Below are 22,146 nucleotides of genomic sequence, written 5' to 3' on the forward strand. Positions count from 1 at the left end.
TTAACCTTGAGAAGTAAAGACTGGGGGCAGAGGCAGAATATGACAGTACTCTTCAAATACTTTAAAGGATATCACATAAAAGAAGGCCAGGATTTGTTTTCTATTATTCAATAGAACAGTATATAGAATAATGAATGTAAGTTACAAGAAGGCAGAATCCAGCTGAATGTTAGAAATAGCAGCAGAATAACTGCAAGTGCAGAAAATTATTCCATTGGATATTCTAGGATGGGCCAGACAACCATCTTTTGGATATTTTAATTAGAAGGATGGGCTCAGATAAACTAAAAAGAAAACTTCCAACTTCATAATTTTGTGATTTTGTAATATTCTGGACTTGTTGATCAGACTCTAAATTCTGAAGTCAAAGGGAAAATAAAAGCATAGACACTTAACTGTATATTGTTAACAGTGATTTTTAAAATCTTTCTCTTCTGGCCTTTTAATTTGATCTCATCAAAAAGAGAATTTGGTACATTTATTCACAAAGCAATGCTTGTGATAAAAAAAACAGTCATATCAGTATCCAAATTAACTAGAATACAGTGTCAAATCTCCAAATTCAACTGAATTCAGATCTAATTATATTTAAAGTAGACCTAGTTAAAGCAAGGAAATTTCTTATTCATTATTAATGTGGATCTCTTCCAAGTCTGGATCCAGTGACTTTACATTATAATCTTCAATAATAAATATTCAAGTTCTTAAGGAACAGTACTATGATGTATTGACCTTCCAAGATAGAACTCATAAAATAACAGAGTTGGAAGGGACCTTAGAGGTCTTCCAGTCCAACCCTCTCCTCAAGCAGGAGACTTTATACCAGGGGTGGGCAAACTTTTTGGCTTGGGGGCCGCATTGACTTTTAAAATTTGACAGATGGGCCGGGTCAGCACAAGATTTTTTGGGAATCGCCCCCCACCCTTCCCCCTCTTCTCCTCCTTCCCCTCCCCTCGGAGGCCCCTGAGTCAGGAGTTGCTACCTCCAGCGGCTTCGCAGCTCCAGTCCCGCGTTGCCTCGGGAAGGGAAAGGCAAAAGGAAGAGCCGCGGCAGTGCTTTGCAATGGGAGCAGCGGCACCGGAGGCTCAGGCTCAGCGGCTCCTGGTTTTGCCTTTTCCTTCCCAAGGCAATGCGGGACTGGAGCCGCACGGAGCTGAGCTGGCGGTAGCAACTCCTGACAGCCCCAGCCGGACACCTGAGCGGAGCCCGGGCGAAACTGCCTGTTGCTGCTGCCGGAGCACCGCCGGTCGCCTCCTCTAAGCAGCCTGCCCGCCCACCGGGCTTCCCTCTACCGCGTGGCTCGGGGCCAGGCGCGAGCACCCGCGAGTTAAAAAGGAAGCCAAGTTGCTGGGAAGTTGCTCGGGTGCTGGGAGCAGGCTTTTAAAGTGCCGCCCGAGCAAAGTTTAAGCAACCCGCCTGCCCGCCGGGAGGAATCCTTCCTGCTCCTCGGCGGGAAGACGCTCCAGCCTGCAAACTTTGCCTTTGCAAAGTTTAAGCCTGAAGCCCCGGAAATCCAAGCAACTTCCCAGCAAGTTTCGGCTTCCTTTTAACTCGCAGGCGCTCGTGCCTGGCGGAGAAGCCGGGGCCTCCTCCAAGCAGTCCACCCGCCGGGCTTCCCTCCGCCGCGCGGCTTAGGGCCAGGCATGAGCGCCCGCGAGTTAAAAGGAAGCTGAAAGTTGCTGGGAAGTTGCTTGGGTTTCCGGGCTTCCAGGGCTTTGCAAAGGCAAAGTTTGCAGGCGGGGCGTCTTCCCGCCAAGGAGCTGGAAGGTTCGCCCGGGCGGGGCGGGACGGGCTGCTTGAGCGGGCTGCCGTGCGGCTCGGGCGAGGCACGGCGCCCGCGAGTTAAAAGTTGCTGAAAAGTTGCTCGGGTGCTGGGAGCAGGCTTTTAAAGTGCCGCCTGAGCAAAGTTTAAGCAGCCCGCCCGCCCGCCGGGCGGAACCCTTCCCGCTTGTCGGCGGGAAGACGCTCCAGCCTGCAAACTTTGCCTTTGCAAAGCCCTGGAAGCCCGAAACCCGAGCAACTTCCCAGCAACTTTCAGCTTCGTTTTAACTTGCGGGTGCTCGCGCCGCCCGAGCTGCATGGCAGCCCGCTCCAAGCAGCCCGTCCTGCCCGCCGGGCGGAACCCTTCCCGCTCCTCGGCGGGAAGACGCTCCAGCCTGCAAACTTTGCCTTTGCAAAGTTTAAGCCTGAAGCCCGAAATCGAGCAACTTCCCAGCAACTTTCGGCCGTTTTAACTCGCGGGCGCTCATGCCTCGCCCGAGCCGCACGGCGGAGGGGAAGCCCGGAGCGCGCCGGTCGCCTCCTCCAAGCAGCCCGCCTGCCCGCCCGCCCGCCGGGCTTCCCCTCCGCCGCACAGCTCGGGGCCAGGTGCGAGCGCCCGCGAGTTAAAACAAAGCGGAAAGTTGCTGGGAAGTTGCTCGGGTGCCGCCCGAGCAGGACCGCCGAGCCGGGAAAGCGGGCACCATGGCAGGGCAAGGCTCCACCAGCAGCGGCCTAGCTTTAGGTGGCTCCAAGCAGCCCGCCCGCCCGCCGGGTGGAACCCTTCCGCTCCTCGGCGGGAAGACGCTCCAGCCTGCAAGCTTTGCCTTTGCAAAGTTTAAGCCTGGAAGCCCTGGGAAAAAAGGGGGATCGGGCGGGGACTCACCTTCGGAGAGGTCGCACTCGAAGGTGATTTCAAACTCCCAGCTGAGGCCTTTGCAAATTTCTTTTCTTTCCTACCCCTAGATCGCTCCACACTGTTTTGCAGCTTTGGAGGCCACGCGGCACAGGGCAATACACCACGCCCAGTGATTTTTTTTCAGGGCGGGCCGGATTGGACAGACCAATGGCAGCGATTTTTTTTCAGGGGCGGGCCACATTGGACAGACCAACGGGCCGGATGTGGCCCGCGGGCCGTAGTTTGCCCACCCCTGCTTTATACCATTCAGGATGTTTGATGGGTATTCAATATCTTCTTGAAAACCTTCAGTAAGCCACTTATTCTATATCTATGCATTTGGGTTTTCTTGCAGAAGTTTATTTCTTATTTTTTTCATCATTCAATTGCTTTTTGTTGGGTAGGGACCAGTGTTAAGGTCTGTCAAGATCCTTCTGTATCTTGAGTCTATCTTTAAAGTGTTGCCTATTCCCTCAATTTGATGTCATCTGCAAATTTGATAAATTTCCCTTCTATTGCTTCATCTAAAACATTTATGAAGATGTTGAACAGTACTGGCCCTAAGACAGAAAATTGTGATACCTCACCACATGCTTCTCTCCATTTAAATGTAGCTCCATTGAGGATTATAGAGTAGTTGGTCAGCAAGTTGTGAATCTGATTAGTAAATTATTAAGAAACTTTGGCTCAAAGCAAACGTTTTCTGAAGTTCTCTTTCAGCAATCATGATAATAAAACAGTGAACCCAAACCAAGATTTCCAGCATGCTAAATTGACTAACAGTACCCTTTACAACTCAACATTCTGTAACATTTAAAACATGTTTAACTCTGTGTTTATATTATAAGTGTGTGGGAAAAAAAGAGAAAATATAGTGCTATTTAACCCTTCTTGGTTCCTATTAAGAAGTGGCTCTGGATTTTCAAACAGGGCTTTTGAAAGAATCTTTACATGTAGAACTAGCTTAATAACTACCCTATTTTGTCACCATTCAGCAATATGGCACTGGAAAAGAAACTTTACTACTGGTCCTTGCACTTATGACCATTGTAGCATCCCCATTATCACATGATCAAGATTTGGGAATTTCACAACTTCAATCATTTGTGATCATTGTGTGGTCACATAATGTCTATTTGCATGCTTCACACCCAGATGCCAACAAGTTGTTCAAGTCACATGTGTAGTAATAGGTGTGAGTAGAATATATTTATTGCAACACTCTACTTATTATAGCGATATACCCAAAAATTCTCCTTCACAACCTCCCCTCAAAAGCAGTTCAGTGAGTATGTCCAAGCACACGAATGAAGTTGAAGCAATAAGTTCTCAAGCAAACATTATCCATAAGGAAACATCCTGGGGCAAGTCCAGAATGAATAGTCCAAGTCCGAAACTAGATCCAAGTCCAGGTCTATGAATAGCCAACAAGACAAACCCAAGGCTCACAACACAAAATCAAGATACAAGAAACATTGAACTGAGGATTACACATAGAAAACGGAATAGTTGTCTTTGCCAACAGCTCTCTCGCAAGTGCCAAGTAATCCATAAGCTAATATTCCTCATTGGGAGGCGCAAAGCTGCTTCCTCACTAGCAGTCTTGCCAACCTCATTTGAGTTTCCTTTCTCTCCGCTTTTCACATCCACAGATCAAGTGGGAGGGGATTGCAGCTGTTCATCATCAGACATATACCTGTTGCTCATCAGTGTGAGCTGGTGGCAGTCATGCCTCTCTTCCCTCTTCTTGAGTGGGTGGCTGATCATCTGGTCGATCATATCATCCAATTTGTGATGGACTTGGAACTGGGTCCTCTTTCAACCCAGGGACTCTGGGCACTCCTGGAGATTCTGGGTCCCCATGTCAGATAGCCCCAGTTCTGGGTCCTCCCTGAGTCAGCAACTGATGATGCCATCACACAAGCAGAGTCAATGGAGAAAGAGGCAATAAGATCACAAGTTGTGGTCATGGGATATATTGCTTAATGGCAGCAGGTGATTTACTTATTGATTGCAGCTGAAATGAGGTCATAAGTCTATCATAGTCCCATTTAACTACTGTGTCATTTAGTGATGAAGTTGCCAATTCCAATTGTGGTCATTAAGCAAGAACTGTTATTATAATTATAAAATGAAAATGTTAAAATAAAAACTATATTTAAAGATAAAATTAAATCAAACATGGTAGCCATTTTATAAACTGCAGATTCTGTAGATATAATACCCTTAACAATGTAGGGGAAAAGGTAGCACTGTTAATTTCAGTCTGCTTAAGAACCAAATTTATATTTAGTCTGTAGAGACACATATAGAATTTAGATTTCCATAGAACTGAGACTGTTTACTACACTTACAGATAGGTTATCATACGAAGAATAGTCTGTCTCTGTCTGTCTCTAAGCATGTTAGATTTGGAAATGAAAGCCGAGGGAGCTTTATTGCTGTTAAAGTACAAGTGTCATGAATGGTTTCTGTGATTGGTCTCATTTGAGACAACAATGAATCCACATATAGATGGGAGATTGAACAACTAGCCTCGTAGTGCGACCAGAACAATCTGGAACTGAACATACCCAAAACCATAGAAATGGTGGTAGACTTTAGAAAAAACCATCCCATACTACCACCTCTTATAATACTACACAACACAATATCAACAGTAGAGACCTTCAAATTTCTAGTTTTATCATATCTCAAGACCTAAAATGGACGCCTAATATCAAAAACATTATGAAAAAAGCAAAACAAAGAATGTTTTTTCTGTGCCAACTCAGAAAGCTCAAACTGCCTAAGGAGCTGCTGATGTAGTTCTACAGAGGAATTATTGAGTCTGTCATCTGCACCTCTATTACTGTCTGATTGGGTTCTGCAACCCAATAAGACAGACCCAGACTTCAGAGGATAATTAAGACTGCAAAAAAAAAAAAACAATTACTACCAACCTGCCTTCAATTGACTCACTGCATGAGTCAAAAAAAGAGGGCTGTGAAAATATTTACAGACCCTCACATCCTGGACATAAACTGTTTCAACTCTACCCTCAAAACGACTCTATAGAGCACTGCACACAGAACAACTAGACACAAAAAAAGTTTGTCCTGAACTTCTGGTGGTGTTTCCTTTGCAGACGCACCAAAGACTGTGATCATGCACAGCTTCAGTCCATGCTTTCCCCGTTGGAGGGCTCCGAACAGGGCCAGAACCACCCTGCAGGGGCGGCGAAGAAGGGGGAGACCGCCAGTTGGGTGGAGGGGAGCTGCATCTCCCCTCCCTGGCTAGGCATACTCCCTCTGAAGACGGGCTGTAGCGGTGGCCAATATGGCCACCCTGAAGAAGGAGAACTAACCGGGACAAAGATTGTGCTGAAGCGGTGAAGAAGCAAACAGTGTGAAGACTGGGCTAATCAGGCGTAACATCTGAATATAAAGGTACCCCGGAATTAAGAAACTAAGAATTTTTTTAAGAAAGACAGTGAAAGCGGCGGCCAGAGAAAGTGAAAAGAAAAATTGACAGCTGAAAGTGGCTTTGAACTTTGAAAGGAATTAAATTTAAGGAGGAAGCCAGAAGAAAATACCTGTTTATAAATATATGAATTTGGCACTAAATAGGCATAATTAAAAGCTGAATTTGAATGTGTAAAAAACAACAACCAGTAATTGATAATTAGATTTATTGTATTTTTGAAACTTAAAAGCCCTAAACAGAGAAAAGAAAGTGGGGAGAAAAGGGTGGAACTTGGACATAATAGAGAGTGCCACCTAATGGTAAAGAAAAAATTTCAGTGATCCTTTAAAAAGTGTCCGACTCTTTCAAAAGTGGAACTTGATACAAAATAAGAGGAACTTTGTTACAACAAAGTAGAAACCCTGGAAAGTGAAAATGCAGAATGTTAAGATAAAAGAAAGAAGAGTAAAGAAATTACCTTGGGATTGTTTGGTGATTTTGGCAAAACTCTAATTTATGGATATTGGATTATTTGACGTTTTTGGATAAAACTCAAAGAAGAATTAACAGAAACTGATCATTGGAAATAAATATTAAAGACGTTGGCTGAATTAAAGAACTGGGCAATTAGTTTGGTTTTAAATGTTTAAAAAGGAATAAAGAAAACCTAAAAGAAGAGTATAAAAATGGCAGAACTTTTTTGAAAATTAAAATGGAACTCAGAAACATAGGGAAATATTACATGAAAGAAATAAATTGTGCTGTATTGCCTTACAACTAATAGAAATGGCGATTTTGGAGAACAAAGAACAACAAGAAGTGCCAGAAGGGGAGGAGCCAATTAAAGAAGAGACCAACTCTAATGAACAAATGGAACAACGAACACCAAAGCGAAAGGAAAAAAAAATGAAAATTAAAACTTGGAGGTTTGATGAGATAATTACAAAGGGAAATGTTTGGAAAGCCAAACAAAGAAAAAGGAAACAGCAAAAAAAAAAGGAATTGCAGAAGAAAGCTTTAAAGAGGGAGTGGGATAAAAACTGGAGTAAGAAATGGAGGGGAAAAAATGAAGGAAACAAGAGGCAATAAGAGAAAGGACAGGAAAAGGAGATATGGAAATTGAACAAAAATGAAAAGAAATTGTTTAGTTAGGAGAGAGATAATGGGTAGATTAGGAATAAGGAAGGGGATTCTGCAAGGTAACGTGTTGTAATATAAATGTATTTGAACTAATAGTAATTTGTTGTGACATACAAAAAATATAGACTTTAAAAATGAAAAGATTGGAACTGATTTTTTTTCCTTTTTGTTATTGGATTATTTGTTATTGTTATAGATATAATTGGTATAAATATGAAATTGGAAAGTTATGATAAATATACTAAATAAGTTTAATAAAATTAAGAATATAGTTAAAATGAACTATGAGGATTGTTTTAAAAAGATTAACATCGGTTTTTATGGTTAATTGAATAGATTAATATATTTGCAGTAATAAATGTAATAGAAAGTAATTAAGGGGGAAATACCATGTGGAATCCGGCTTAAAATGTATATGTGTTATGTAGTAATTAGGAGATTATTGTTACTAACTTACAAAGGGATAACTAAAAAGTGATCATATTATGATAAATCATTATTATGTATTAAAGGGGAATTAATTGAATGATGTATGGAGTGGTACATTCAAATTAGTAATTAAAGGAGGAGGTTTATATATATATATATATATATATATATATGTTTTCTTAAGTTTTCGCGGGTACTTACATGTATGGTGTTCGGCTTGGTTCGGGTATTTTCCCACGTCATTGTAGTTCTTTTAAAGTTGTAGCAACGTTTCAGCAGAATCTCATCTGCCATCATCAGGCTTCTGTATTGTGTCCGTCTGTGAGTCAGACTTTTACAGTAGTTTCAGATTTGAATTTGGGGCAGCCTATTGCTGTGCCAGAATGGTTTTTTCTTCATCCTGATTGGTTGGGAGTCTTGGTCTGTGTTTATTGGTCTCGGAGTTTGCTGTGTTCTGCTTGATTGGTGTCTCTAATATCTTCTGTCTGTTTTTTGGCTCTTTTTGTATCTTGATTGGCTATATATATATATATATATATATATTAGAATTAGGATGGAATGTTTTGAATAATGAAATAAGAGTATGCGATGAAATTGCAAATGTGACAGATAAATGTATAAAAGTATAATGAATAAAGAACAAGAAATAAGAATTTTAAATATTATATAAAGAAGATATGATAATGTTAAAAGAAAAATGAAATAAGCTATGAATAGAAATATATACAATAAGTGTGAAGAATATAAGGATGTTTGAGAAAACTTATAGAAATTATGTAATGATGTGATATGAAACTGAATGTGAAAGACGTAACTAAGGTCATATTTGTATGGAAATATAAAAACCTGGAACCACGCTGTTCACCAAAAGAGATGTTCTTGAAATATAAAAATAAAAAACTTTTTATTTAAAAAAAAGAACAGTTTTTGCTCGAATGACATCACTCTGCTAAACAAATAATTCCCACAACACTGTCCACCACTATTTACTAAGTCTGCATTACTATCACTATTAATTTTCTCATCATTCCTATCCCCCACCCTCCCATTTGTGACTGTATGACTTTAACTTTGTTGCTTGTATTTACAATTTATATTGACTGTTTCCTAGTATGATTTGATTCCCTATTTGTACCCTATGATTATTATTAAGTGTTCTACCTTATGATTCTTGACGAATGTATCTTTTCTTTTTATGTATACTGAGAACATATGCACCAAGACAATTCCTTGTGTATCTAATCACACTTGGCCAATAAAGAGTAAAGAAATAATATTTTAAAATTAATTTTGGTACCATTATCAAGTGCAGGATGGATTCTTCGTATAAATGTCCTATGCTTGTGGATTATTTTAGCAATAGTTGACTTGAGGTCTTAGCCCTTTGTGGCAGGAGAGTTCAGAAAACCAACTCCCAGAATTTCCCAGCCAGTTGAAATTAAAATTGCTAGGCTTCAGAATCAGTAATACAGGTTATACTAACAGAATCTTTAAAATTTTGCAGTGAGAAATGTATGTGATTTCACTTAGTTGTCACCATGCATAGAGCATTGTCATGAGACTAGATTAAATAAATTAGCATTTGAGTGCTACTGTTTACCTGATTGAGTCAATTGCAATTACGAATCCCTTTGGCTCAACATCTAAGGTCCATACCTGCCTACCATACAGGTAAATATCTGCTGTGATATTCTTAATCATGAAGATAAAGATCAATAAAAGTTAAGAATGTCATATATTGAGATTTCCTAGTATGTATGCACTAACAACACAGGAAGAGAGGGGAAGGAGGGAGGGAGGGAGACCAGAGAAAGAATGTGCAAAAATCTCGCAAATGCTGCTTTTCAGTGCCAGAAACATATAGCTAGACACTCCACTATTATCAAAATATTTGTTTATCAATTTATGGTAAGATTTTGTTATGGTTTATATATGAAGTTTGTTAATCCATTAAGTGAATGACTTTTTAATGAAGCTAAATTGAATAGATGTGAAGAATATCTGGAAAAATATAAGGAGTAGAAGCTTTGCTTTATTTGTTTTCTGTTTCTGATCTCAACAGTATTCCCTGGCAGGACATTTTGAACTTTTGTCAGTAAGCATGAACATTTGCAGTTTACAATAAACTGAACTGAAATGGAATTTATTTTAAAAAAAAATCTACCAAGTGCTCAAGGACCATATTTTGCACTGCTTGCAATAAACAGTTTGTCCAAATGTGATCCTAGCTAATGTTACATTATTCTGAATCAAATGCTTGGTCCATTTTGCCGTACTGTCTTATAGGGGAGACAACATTTGGAGCTCAGTGAATAAAACGTGATCTACTGCACTTTGGTTGCTGCAATGATTAGGAACTAAATAAAAATAAAGCTAAATAAGTTGTCTTAATAAACAGTTTGGATTGTTTAATTTTGAAAAATGATTTTTAAAGGCATATTAACAAATCCTTAGTTCTTAAGGCTTTTATTCTTCTTAAATACACAGAAACAATGTAGAATATTTATTTAAATGGACTATTGCCAATGTTTTTCCCTATTTGACATTTTCTCAAATGGATGTCTCCCTCACAATTGGAAATTATATTTTTTTCCTAAAGCATACTTTAAATATACAGTATAAGCTGTTTTTATTGCAGTTATAATTAAGAGAGCATTTTCATTACATTCATTCATAATAACATTTTAGCTGATTTTTACATTCATAATAACATTTTAGCTGATTTTTTCATGCGTGTTCTTATAGAAAGTCTGAAAAAGTAAAACTATTTATGAGAACTAGACACTTCAGTATATATAAAAGTATATTTATTTTCTATGACTATTCATTCCAGTTGCAGTAATTATATCCCATTTCTTTTAAAAACCCATTTCCTAGTTTCTGTACATCAAATTAATTTATTGATAACAAGTCTCTATAAAAACTAATCATTTTGGGGTTTTTTTAGTTTTAAAAGATTTAACTAGTTTTTCTAGTATCTCAGGTGTCTTAAAAGTGAAAAGGTGCTGGTAGAAACAAATGTTGATAACAAATATTGTAACTATAAATATTCTCATTGGGTTATATCTGATATATGATATTGCTTAACACAGTATCTATTACAATTCATTTTTATCATCTATCAATTGGTCCAAAATCAATATCTCAGCTTCCATCCAATTTTTTCAAATCACCATCTTTTCCCCAATGTTTAAAGTTGGGTTTCCCATAACATCAATTTAACGTGGAAAAAGTTTTTTTCAGTTAGAAATTATATGAAAAATTATAACTTTTTAACCGACACAATTTCCAGAGTATTAATATATTTAGATCCTAATATTATCCAAATGGGCTATATGGATGTATTCCAAAGTTGTCTAAACTGGGAAATTAGTATCAGTTATTGGCTTCAGCACTTAATACCTGGCAATATTAGCGTAAGCATGATAATATAGCTCCAGATTCAGAAAATTGAAAGCTCCATCACTTCCCTTTCTCTAAAGATATTCTTGGAAACTCAACAAAAAAAATATTAAACAACAAATTTATTTTCTAAAATAAATGTCCAATTATATGGACTGGAATTAATCTAAGAACATAATCTGGTTATAATTTGAAAGATTCCACCTTTCCCCATAAGGTAAGGTTTAATGATTCCCATCTACTGATATCTGAAAAAACCTCTTTATACAGTGGTACCTTGGTACTCATCGTTAATTGGTTCTGAGAGACACAATGAGTACCAAAAATAAGTACCAAACAAATTTCTACCATAAGGAATAATATAGTGAGTCACAGGGCAGCCTATACCAATAAGTTCTAGCTTGTGTGTCAAATACTAAATAAACAATGAATATTGGGACAAAAACTTCACATCAAAATGCATTGAATACCAAATTTGATGAGTTTTAAAGCAGTACCAAGGTATATTGAAAAAAAGAATATTATTTGCAAATAAAACCTACTCTACTTACCAAGTAAAATAGATGGGTGTGTAATGTAAGTATACTACATAGTTTATGTTGTAAAAGGGCATTGGAAGAATATCTGAAGGACAATGAAGAAGAAGCACTGAAGCTACTAAAACAAGAGATCTTACTGAATAGTGTAGAGACCAAACTGGCCTACAAGATCAGATGAAGAACAGAAAAGAGACATGGTAAGGCAAAATAATACATGCCTACTACATTAAAAATAATAATAATACATGCCTACTACATTTAAAAAAAATAGACAAAACAGATAACAAACTCTGGCAATGACCACTAGCAAGAAAAGTTTAAGAAAGAGACAGAGGGATTAAGATGTATGCATTTGTTCTTAAGACCAAATACAGAATTGAGAAGACAGCAATAGATAGCTGCAATAAGCTAAAGAAACAGTTGACAACAAAGTTAGTTGCTGCAAGAATATTACATAGACTGGCTACAAAGAAGGGCATATGAAAGTAATAACAATGCATTAAAAGATTTGCAAGAAATACCATTTGCAAACTAGTGGGACCATTTGCTGACAACAAGAACTGGTGGAACCACAAAATGGACAATGTTAACTGGTGGGCCTTCAGAATTCAAACGGACAAGTAGCTGTCACATAACAGACCAGATTTAACAATTGTGAATAAGACAGAAAAAAATGTCTGGGTAGTGGATTGGGCAGTACCTGGAAATAGCTGAATAGAAGAGAACAAACTGGAAAAAATGTAAATGTTTACACAATGTAAAGACCTGCAAATAGAAATAGAATTACTGTGGCAAAAGAAAACAAAGATAGCACCAATAGCAATAGGTGCCTTGAGTGCAATGCTAAAATATCTGGAGCACCACTTGAACACCATTGGCTTTGACAAAATCACCATCAGTCAATTGCAAAAGGTAGCATAACTTGGAACAGCTTACATCCTGTGAGGATGCTTTAACACCATCAAACAACATCATTTTGAGAAAGACCTGGTAGGCTAAAAATGCCAAATCTGCCTGATTGTGCAACAAACAATAATATATTTTAAGAAAACAAATATTTGACTTCCTAAGCAGGATAGCACTGTTTTTGTCTCTTTGCTTATTAAGTGAAAAAATTTAGAATGTTTCAAAATTACTAATTAAAACAAATATACTATGTATAGACATATACTATGTATAGACATAAATGTTAGAGTTGGCAATATGCCCAGAGTTTTTATCATGAAGTTAACCATAATAAAAACAAGCAAAAATACAAAAAAGTACAAGAAATGTAGAGTCTTAAAAATATGTATTTTCCAATGCACCATTGGGCATTCAAATACAAACAGATTCCAAGGTATGAAACATAATCAGACTTGTCCATTACCATATTTCAAACATAGGCTAAAGGCCTCTGCATTCAAAGGATTTCAAATATGTGAATCTGATCTTGGGGATTAATATAAAATATAGCTGGAAAATTTATGGAAGTTTGAAGCTATATTGATCTTGCAAGACATCTTGCTTTTGTGAAAAGTCTTCTCTTTTCAGAGACTTATTTAGTAAAATCAAGATAAATCGTACCTAGCTTCAGCTAGAATGCCAGTTCAATGGAGTCTTAAGTGATATACATAAAATTTCATCTTTGGAAAAACACTGGAATTTTAATAACTGAATTGGAACTAGTTCCTTTTCATTAAAGGAATTTTAATCACATGATCAATCTCGACTAGAAAATCTGCTCCTGCAAGGAAAAGCTTTTTTAAAAAAATTCTCCATAAATTCAGCCAGGTTTGATTGACTTGGAAAGTTTTCAATGCCAATCACACATAGTTTTTTTCTCACGTAATTGTGACTCTAAGTAAGCAATTCGTTTATCCAAAATATTATGACTGGCTTGAGTAATCATCTTGTGGGCAACCAATCAATCCTCATAGCAAGTCATTTTTTCTTGCATCTGTTTTAAATCACATTTAAGCTCTGCCAGATCTTTTACCTGAGCCAGGATCTCTTTTAACAAATTAGAAGTATCCTCTTCCGTCATCTTTTTCAGTTTGGCAGATAGAGACACAGCTGGAATTAAGCTAGCTGTTGAACACTTGGGTTTAGTTGCCATTCCAGTAGCTCATTAAAAACAAAATAATATGTAATGAAAAGTTTTATTTGTGCAACAATCACAGTTTTTGTTTACATATTCTCATATTTCTGAAATTTGAAAAATCTTTAATCAGGGGGAGATGTGCGTTCACAATGCTATCTCAAAGCAGAAGTGAGTGTAATCCACAGGATAGGAATAGGTTAGGAACAGTCCAAATATAATAATCAAAGCAATTGCTTAATTTACTTTGTCTTTGAATATTGATATTTCTTTTGGAAAGGATGCTTCTGTTTGTCATAAAGGTCCAATTGTTTTCTCCCTTTTCAAGAAAACATCAGTAGATAACTTTTGTGTTGTCTTGATTCTTCCCTTTTTGGGGAATTCAGTCTGGGTTATAGTACTGAGATGGCATTGTCTGTGCTTGTGCATGATCCTGTATGTCTTGGCACCTTTTGATGCCATCAATCATGGTGTCCTTCTGGAATGACTTGGCGTACTTCTTTGCCAATTCTTTGGTGGTTCTCCTTTTTCTTTAGCCTATTCCAGCCAGTATTGAAAGAGCATAGATGTAGCCTAGGTTCCTCTTACGTTGAGTGCTCCTGAGCTCTGCAAAATTGTCATATTTAATTCCTGTGCAATTTGGTGGTCCTGCTGGACTTGTGACTTCTAGCCAAGGAGTAGGTGGCAGCCATGACTAGGAGACTCTGCACAAATTTATCTTGTGCATGAATTTTACCCGTTCCTGGACCAGGAGACCCTGCTCATGGTCCTTCATGCTATAGATACATCTCCCTTGGATTACTGCAATGAATTCACTATAGATGGAGTTGCTATTAAAGACCAGTGGAAACTTTAACTCATTGAGAATGCAGTGATATATGCAATTTGAAATGCCTCCCACTTTGCCCATGTTATATTGATGTTGGCAAGCGGAATAGCTCCCAGTTTCTTTACAGGTACAACTCAAAATGTTGGCTATCACCTTCAAAGGCCTATAGCAGGGGACCAGTTTATTTGCAGGACCACCTATTGTGAGACATGCCCTTTATCAGTTGCTGTAGTAGGATCTAGGAAACAAGCATTTTTTTATAATTGCTTCTTCCCAATGCAACAGCCTCCTCTCAAGTCCGGGATCCTTTATTTTTTTTTTATTATGGTGTTAATTTTTAGCCAAGTCTATTCAAGAAATAGGCAGAATAATTATAGGTAGCGAAGTGCTTATTCAACATAACTTCATACTCAGTTAACAATCCTTGCAGAGGGATTGTTCACTAAAGTCAGATGTATATAAAAGCACACATTTTAACTAACTGTGAATGCACCTAACTGCAATGTTGAGAACTATTTTGAATAACTGTATTGATACTAACCTAGTGTGCTCTCATATATTTCAAAAGCATACTGACGATATGTGTGTGTATTTATGTCTAGTTCTACAAACATGATCAATTTCTCATATATCTGCAAGCCAAACAGTTAATTGTTTATTTTCATTGCTGCAACAAAAAATTATTTCCATTAATGGGAAGCAAATGTGTCATGTATTATGTAAAAATTTTGCCCAGATTTCTGTGACTTTTGTATAACATCTACAGCACGAAATAATTGATAATATGGCATTGATCTAGCTTTTAACATTTAATTACATCTATTGGGCTAAAAGCTCTAAAAGTTGTTAGTATTTTAAATCTTTCTACTTTTTGCAATTGATTTTTTTTCCCTATTATTTTCCATCCTAATCAAAAAGACATTAACATGGACAGGAAATTAATCTAGCACTCTAGAGATTAATATTAATCTGATAATGCACTGTCCTCATGATTTCGGGAATCCTTTTTCTTACAGTGCGTTATGGCACTGAATTTATAAGCTGTTGAGATAAAGGTTCCTTTGCTTGAAAAATAGAGCTCAAATTTCTTTCCCTTTTTTTCCCAGAGCCACATCTTTCAGTAATATTGCATATTTCAATTTAACATGTTAAAATTTTGGAGTGATTTGCATTCCAGCTGTACAGCAATGAGGCTTTGGAAAATTCTCTAATTGCAGTTTACAGAAGAATTAGAGTATTTGAGTCCATCTGCTTGTATATTTTGGTGTAGGTGTTTATCTTGTTGCTACAAAACTACAAGAAAAATTGACTTCTGAAATTTCACCTTATTTAAGTAAAAAAAAAAGAAAAAAGAACTTATAGAAGATCATACCAATAGTCATGCTCAGTTTTTACAATCAAGTTCAGCTAATTTATGTGGAATAATAAATACAAGGTTAAATCCAGATGTCTTGGCTTTGGAAGCCTCTAGAATCAAGTTAGCTGTGGTATTGTCCAAGTGGAAAAATATGAAATTGAAAATCAATAAGAAAGGATCAAATCAATAAGAAAGCCAAAAGTAAAATTTAAACATTTACTTTTTTCACAAAATAAACTGAACTTACTGTTAATTTTTTTTAAACAAAGGTAGCATATGTACAATTGGAGCTGTGTGTAATTACAGTGAATTTAATGTTGGTAATGAAATATATTGAAAACTTTAACTAGAAAAAATTATGCAATCTAAAGAAATGCCATTATCTTCATGTTTTGTTTATAAACAAAAATATATCCTGAAATGATTGAAATAGATGGGTAGGTTAGAAAAAAAATTCTATGAAACTCTATGCAAGTAACTCATACAGGTCCTCAATCTTTTGATCACTTCACACATTCAAATCTGTGGAGGGATCAAACCTATTAATAAAGTGCTTGTCATAGTGCCATGAAATCACAAAACTTAATGTTTGAATCCACACCCTCCAGCCTAATACTGAAAAAAAGATATACAGAATCTGTTATTTCTAGAGAAAAATCACAGAATGCTCCAATCATAATAATGAGAACTGAGTGTGGCAATGAGTTTATGGGCCACACACAATCTAGAAAAGAAATAATTTAATGTTTATCTGCATAATAGAATTTATTATGATTTTTAAAAGTTGTATAAAGATATTAATTTCAGCAACAACAGAAATGCAACTCTGGTACACAGGAATGCCTATGTTAGAACTGAGAGTTTTCCAGATATTTTACATCATCTAATAATCACATAACTTTACAGTTGCCATGTAATCCATGTAAAATCATTTGGAGGAATAACATTCTGGTGAATTGATTTCTACAGCACAAAATTATCTCTACAGGTTTGCCTTTTTATCAGGATATATTTATTTGACCAGGTTAAACTGAATACTGTAGAGATTGCAAAGGCGATCATCCTATTTAAGTGTCTTGTGAAAAGGCTGCTACAGACAAACATTTGTGAGTTAGAAGGGCCCCACTATTAAACTGTTACTGATTTTAAAAGGGCCTATAAGTTCTAGATCTTTTCATTTTGAGCCTTAGCAAAAGAAAAAAAAAATAGAAAATATTTCCACAACACTCTGTGGAAAACATTATTGGTTACTAACTAGAAATAGATATAAACACAGAGATGCATTTGTTAGAATATGTATCCAGGGTGCGGATATTCTCTCCTTCCCTCTCCTGCCCATATATAAAACAGGAACTCTACGTTTTTCATTCAGTAAATCTTCCCCTACTGTTTATGAAAGATAAAAAGAATCTAGGTTTTTGTGTAAGAAAAGGATTGATTAGTGTCATGTACATATGTGTTCACTTCTGTTTATGCAAGATAATAAGAGCATTAACATGGAGGTGGAATAATGGTGTTTATAATTCCATCGCCACTGTTTATATAAGATAAAAACAGTGCTTTTTAAAAATTAAAATGGTAAGAGAACATTTGCTGTTATGTACATACATTATTTTTCCCCCCACTTCTGTTTATAAAGTATGAGGATGAAAAAGTTTAACAAGTTGAAGTGAAGTCAATACTGTTTATAACATGGTTCTTGCTGTTTACCTAAGATAAATTAATTTAGAGTATGTAATTTCTGTCTCTTCAGAAAGGGAAATTGGGGTGACAGCATTTGGGGCGATATTGTGTACTTTTAGCAGCTTCAGAATTCTTTCCCTTATTAGGAGATGCGAGATATATGCTAAATCACACCAGGCTGAATATGACATAACTTCTTAAAATAAGGGACATATTGAGATAACTTGCCAAGGAGCCATGACTTTTCAATCTTGTGACGCTCAGATGTGTTCAGATAGAGCTTTCTTCTTAGCAGCTAATATGTCCAGTTCCTGTAATTGCTGTAATGATATGAGTTGTAATTCTCTACTTCAGAAAAGAGCCAGATTGAGAAAAGGCCAGAAGTAGCTAACTTGCCACAGGGGTTTAAAAGAGACAGGGACAATTACAGGAGAGCAAAAATAAAATCCAAAATGGCTTGCAAAACAAAACAAATAAGAGAAAAACCACCCTAAATACTCCACAGCCGTGCATTACTTCACAAGTCTTGTACATTTTCCATATTAAATAATTGTTCTCCTTTATCTGTTTTACTGACAGAGATTGTTTTTAACCTTATTAGTTCATTACAGTTATTGAAACATACATTCACAGTACAGAACACAGATACTCATTTCACAATGTAATGCTGAATATAATGGAGAGGGGCTTTTCTGTATACTTTGACAAAAACAATACAATTCAACTGGTAGAAAGTAAATGTGTTACTTCCTTCTTTTTTTTCCAAGAAGCAAAAGGAAGGTTTGTACACACATAAGTAGAAGACTTATAAACACTACTTATCAAACACCAAATTTGTCTTGCCAAGTAACTTACTAGCCGCTTCTGTAAGGGATGGATCCAGTGCCTAGCTTAGTAGCAGACCAGGTATCAAAATTGAATTAGCTTGTCAAAAGCAAGCATGAGAAATGTGCCATATATTTGTGCATGTCACATTTTCTTGAAAATAATTGGTATCAGAAATTAGAATAATCCCAAAATGAAAGATACACATGTTTTTACAAATTTAACTTTTAGATACCATTTCAGTATTTCATGGAACACATTACTATTTCAATTGATGTATGGACATTACAGACTAGTTTTGCCTAGATTATATTTATTTCTATTAATTTTAAAGCATTATTTATCATTTATGTAGTATATGGCATAGGTCCCCAACTCCCAGATCACAGCCCACTACCAGGCCAATGGCCAGTTTGGAATCAGGCCACAGAAAGGGTTGGGCGAATGCACATGAATATGCATCTCACCTCATGTGAGGGGTGGATGCTTCCCCTCATGTGCAAAGCTTCCCTCACACAAGCGGCGTGTGCTTGTGCTCACAAAGCTCCGCTTGCGCAAGTGGTGGACATGCATATCCACCGCTTGCATATATGGAACTGCATGTGTGCACGCATGTGCTCACTACTCATATAGAACCATCCTCTGCCCCCTGCCCCCTGCGCCAGGCCACCAAGCTGGGGATTGCTGGGGTATGACATATCATACATGGACTAACAATATATATATTAACATTTCATTTAGATTGGTTTTAATTTAAAGTATTATATTTCTCCCTCTGTCTTTACATATGCCTTAATTTAAACCAAATGATCATCTGGGGCACTTTTATAACCTTGCTTTGAGATCCATCATGAGTACATATCATTAATATGTTGATAGTGTTCTTCCTATATCTGGATTATTATATATAGTAACATGTGAAAAAAAAAACCTTTGAGAAATGGTTCAAAGAGATGGTCACTTGGGAACTGTTAGATAAGAAAGCCTGCAGCTGCATAACGGGTGGAGAAAGAGAATCCGAAGGAACCTGCTCTAACTTCTCAGACTGTAAAGCAGACAGCAGGAGAATTCTACTTTCAGACTTGCATGATTGATGCCAGCCTTCACAGGTAAACCAGGAAAGAAATAAGACCAGAGAAGCTAATTCTATTTTTGTAAGGCTACATTAATAGAATCTTCCAAGTTTGAAAGTATAAATCTCTTGCCATCACCTTTACAGACTGAACCTTTTTCTCTACCTGTTATGCAGATGCCAACTAGGCCTTCTTTTATCTGACCATTGCTTAGGCAGCATCTTTTTCCCTGTTTCTCAAGCTCCTGTCCACACATCATCTCATTATTATGCTTATATATTACTGTCTGACAGAAGGTACTAAAAGGTAAAATCTGTATTTATGACCTACAGTATGTTTTAATATTTTTTTGTGGGGAACATAGCAGTGAAACCAGAGAAAAATTATCACCAAGTAATCAGGCAGATTATGATCTGAATTATTTAAAGAAAATAAGATTATTTATATGTACAATATATTTATTATATTTAAAACAAGATAACTTTCACAACTAAATTTGAAGGTAGTAACAGGCAAGATAAAGTTAGAGTTTTATTTTCATGTCTGGGCACATGTATCTTTGTAGTTACTACAGATCCTAAAACAACAACCCCGTAAGGATGGCAGATTTCAGAATTGAGGTATTCAGAATTGACAGGATCTAGGTAGAATTGGGATTTACCAGATTCCATATATCTGGACAAAAATATATTTTTATGAACTATCCCAAGGAGATTGTCTAAGGTGTCTTACACTTAGTATCTAAATTAATCATAGTGCTTTTTTTCCTCCTAAGCAACGACAAAAGACACTTTGCACTTTTATATATTATGTTAAACTTTTTTTTGTTATAAGCAGGTTCTATAAAAGCTTCTTCTGTTTCATAATTTTGACAAGTGACTTCTACTAAAGTTGCCTGATCATCACAGTTTCTTTTTAACTTTTTCAGTTCCAGAAAACAGCAAACATTTCTGAGCTACGTAGAAACAAACACCAGAGCTTTATCTGCAGTAAGGTAAGTCATGTATGTAGTCAGAAAGAAAACCCAGGTCGATTTCCTATAATCTCTGCTTTGAAAATGTTGAGTTATCCTTGGCTATTCAGTAAACATTATGTCTATGTTGCAAGAATCAGCCTTTGGAAACTATGAAACAAGCTTAGTAACCTTGAGTTTCTTAAATTCTTTGTCAAAAATATGCTATAAATTATTTTTAAATTGTTTGTTTTTCTTGGCTATTTTCTTGACTATTTAGTGTATATATTGTAAAATATAAAGTGCCTCTAAAAAGCTACATTTTATAATATCTATTGTAGCAGATCCAACTTTTCTTCAACTGATAATGATTATTATATCCTCTTTTCTTAAATATGAAAAGGTCCACAAATGGAGACTAGATAATACATTTTTAAACTTACACATTGATCCTGTGATTGACTTAAGTCTTATTTACAAAAAAATAGTATCTTTGCATCTAACATGTTAATGTGTTAATCCAATAAATTTCTATTCTGAATAAGCAAGATTGACAGTAGATAGTATTGTTACTTTGATTTGTCCTAATGGTCAGCTGGTTTAGGGCTTAATAAGTATTATGAAACTCTTAAAATTATGCAAAGTATGGAAAAAGGACACAAGTTCTCTCTCATATAACACCTACCACCTAGAAATATATAGAAAACCTCTTTGGGAGGAGATTTGGGATACATAAAAATGGTTCTTTGTAATATATTCAGGTAATTTATGGAAATTGCTTTCACAAAATATGATAACACATGCACAGGCTTAGATAGTTTTTAAAGGGTAGATCAGCAACCATATTTGGCCAATGCTTGGAAGTTAAGAAAGGCTAGGCCAAAATAGTATTTAGATGAGCATATAAATACCTCTGCTGCATCAAACCAAGGCCTAGCAAGTTTGTATTTTCCTTCTCAGCTTAATCTTACCCCCATCCTGTTTATGGCACTCTTCTCTCCTGAATGACCTGGTCACCCATGAATCTATTGACAAATTTCATCCTATCCCACATAGTATCTCTGAAATATTTACACCCTTTGAAATCAGATGCTCCCCAGTACCTATTAGTTTTTACCCAGATGTCAGTTGAAATACTCATTTTTAATTAGACACCATGTTTCCATTTTGATTCAAGGCCAATTCTCTCATTCAGAGAGTTTGTCTTATAGCAAAATGTTCTCCAGTGCCTAAAAAATTATTTTATTAATTAATTAATTAATTATTTTGATTTGTCAATCACTTACAAGATAATAGGTACAAGTATATACATAGTTATCAATACATGAAATGGGTACATATGAGAAAAATAAAAGAAACAATAGGACAGGGATGGTAGGCACATTGGTGCGCTTATGCACACCCCCTACAGACCTCTTAGGAAAGGGGTGAGGTCAATAGTAGACAATCCAAGGTTAAAGTTTCTGGGGTTTGGGGAAGAAACCACAGAGTCAGGTAGAGTATTCCAGACATTGACCACTTTGTTGCTGAAGTCGTATTTCCTGCAATCAAGTTTGGTGCGGTTTACCTTGAGTTTGTATCTATTGTGTGCTTTTGTGTTGTTATGGTTGAAGCTGAAGTATTCATTGACAGGTAAGTCATTGCAATGTATGATTTTATATACCATTCTTAGATCAGACCGAAGACAGCGTAATTCAAGGTTTTCTAGGTCTAGAATTTCAAGTCTGGTGGCATAAG

General features: G+C 36.6%; 1 protein-coding gene across 6 annotated transcripts in view; it reads left to right on the forward strand.

Moving 5' to 3' along the window:
* The window catches only part of ZBTB20 (zinc finger and BTB domain containing 20), a 477,851-nt gene that overhangs the window by 313,578 nt on the left and 142,127 nt on the right, over window positions 1-22,146 (forward strand). For all 6 annotated transcript variants that reach the window (XM_087966401.1, XM_026680425.2, XM_087966403.1 and 3 more), the window contains one exon: window positions 20,386-20,451. The gene's annotated coding sequence lies outside the window, so the exon portion shown is untranslated. The remainder of the gene's footprint in view (window positions 1-20,385; window positions 20,452-22,146) is intronic.

Source organism: Notechis scutatus, chromosome 5 (genome assembly GCF_049901735.1).
Source record: "Notechis scutatus isolate UNSWTSFEM ecotype Mainland chromosome 5, rNotScu1.2, whole genome shotgun sequence".
NCBI lineage: Eukaryota > Metazoa > Chordata > Lepidosauria > Squamata > Elapidae > Notechis > Notechis scutatus.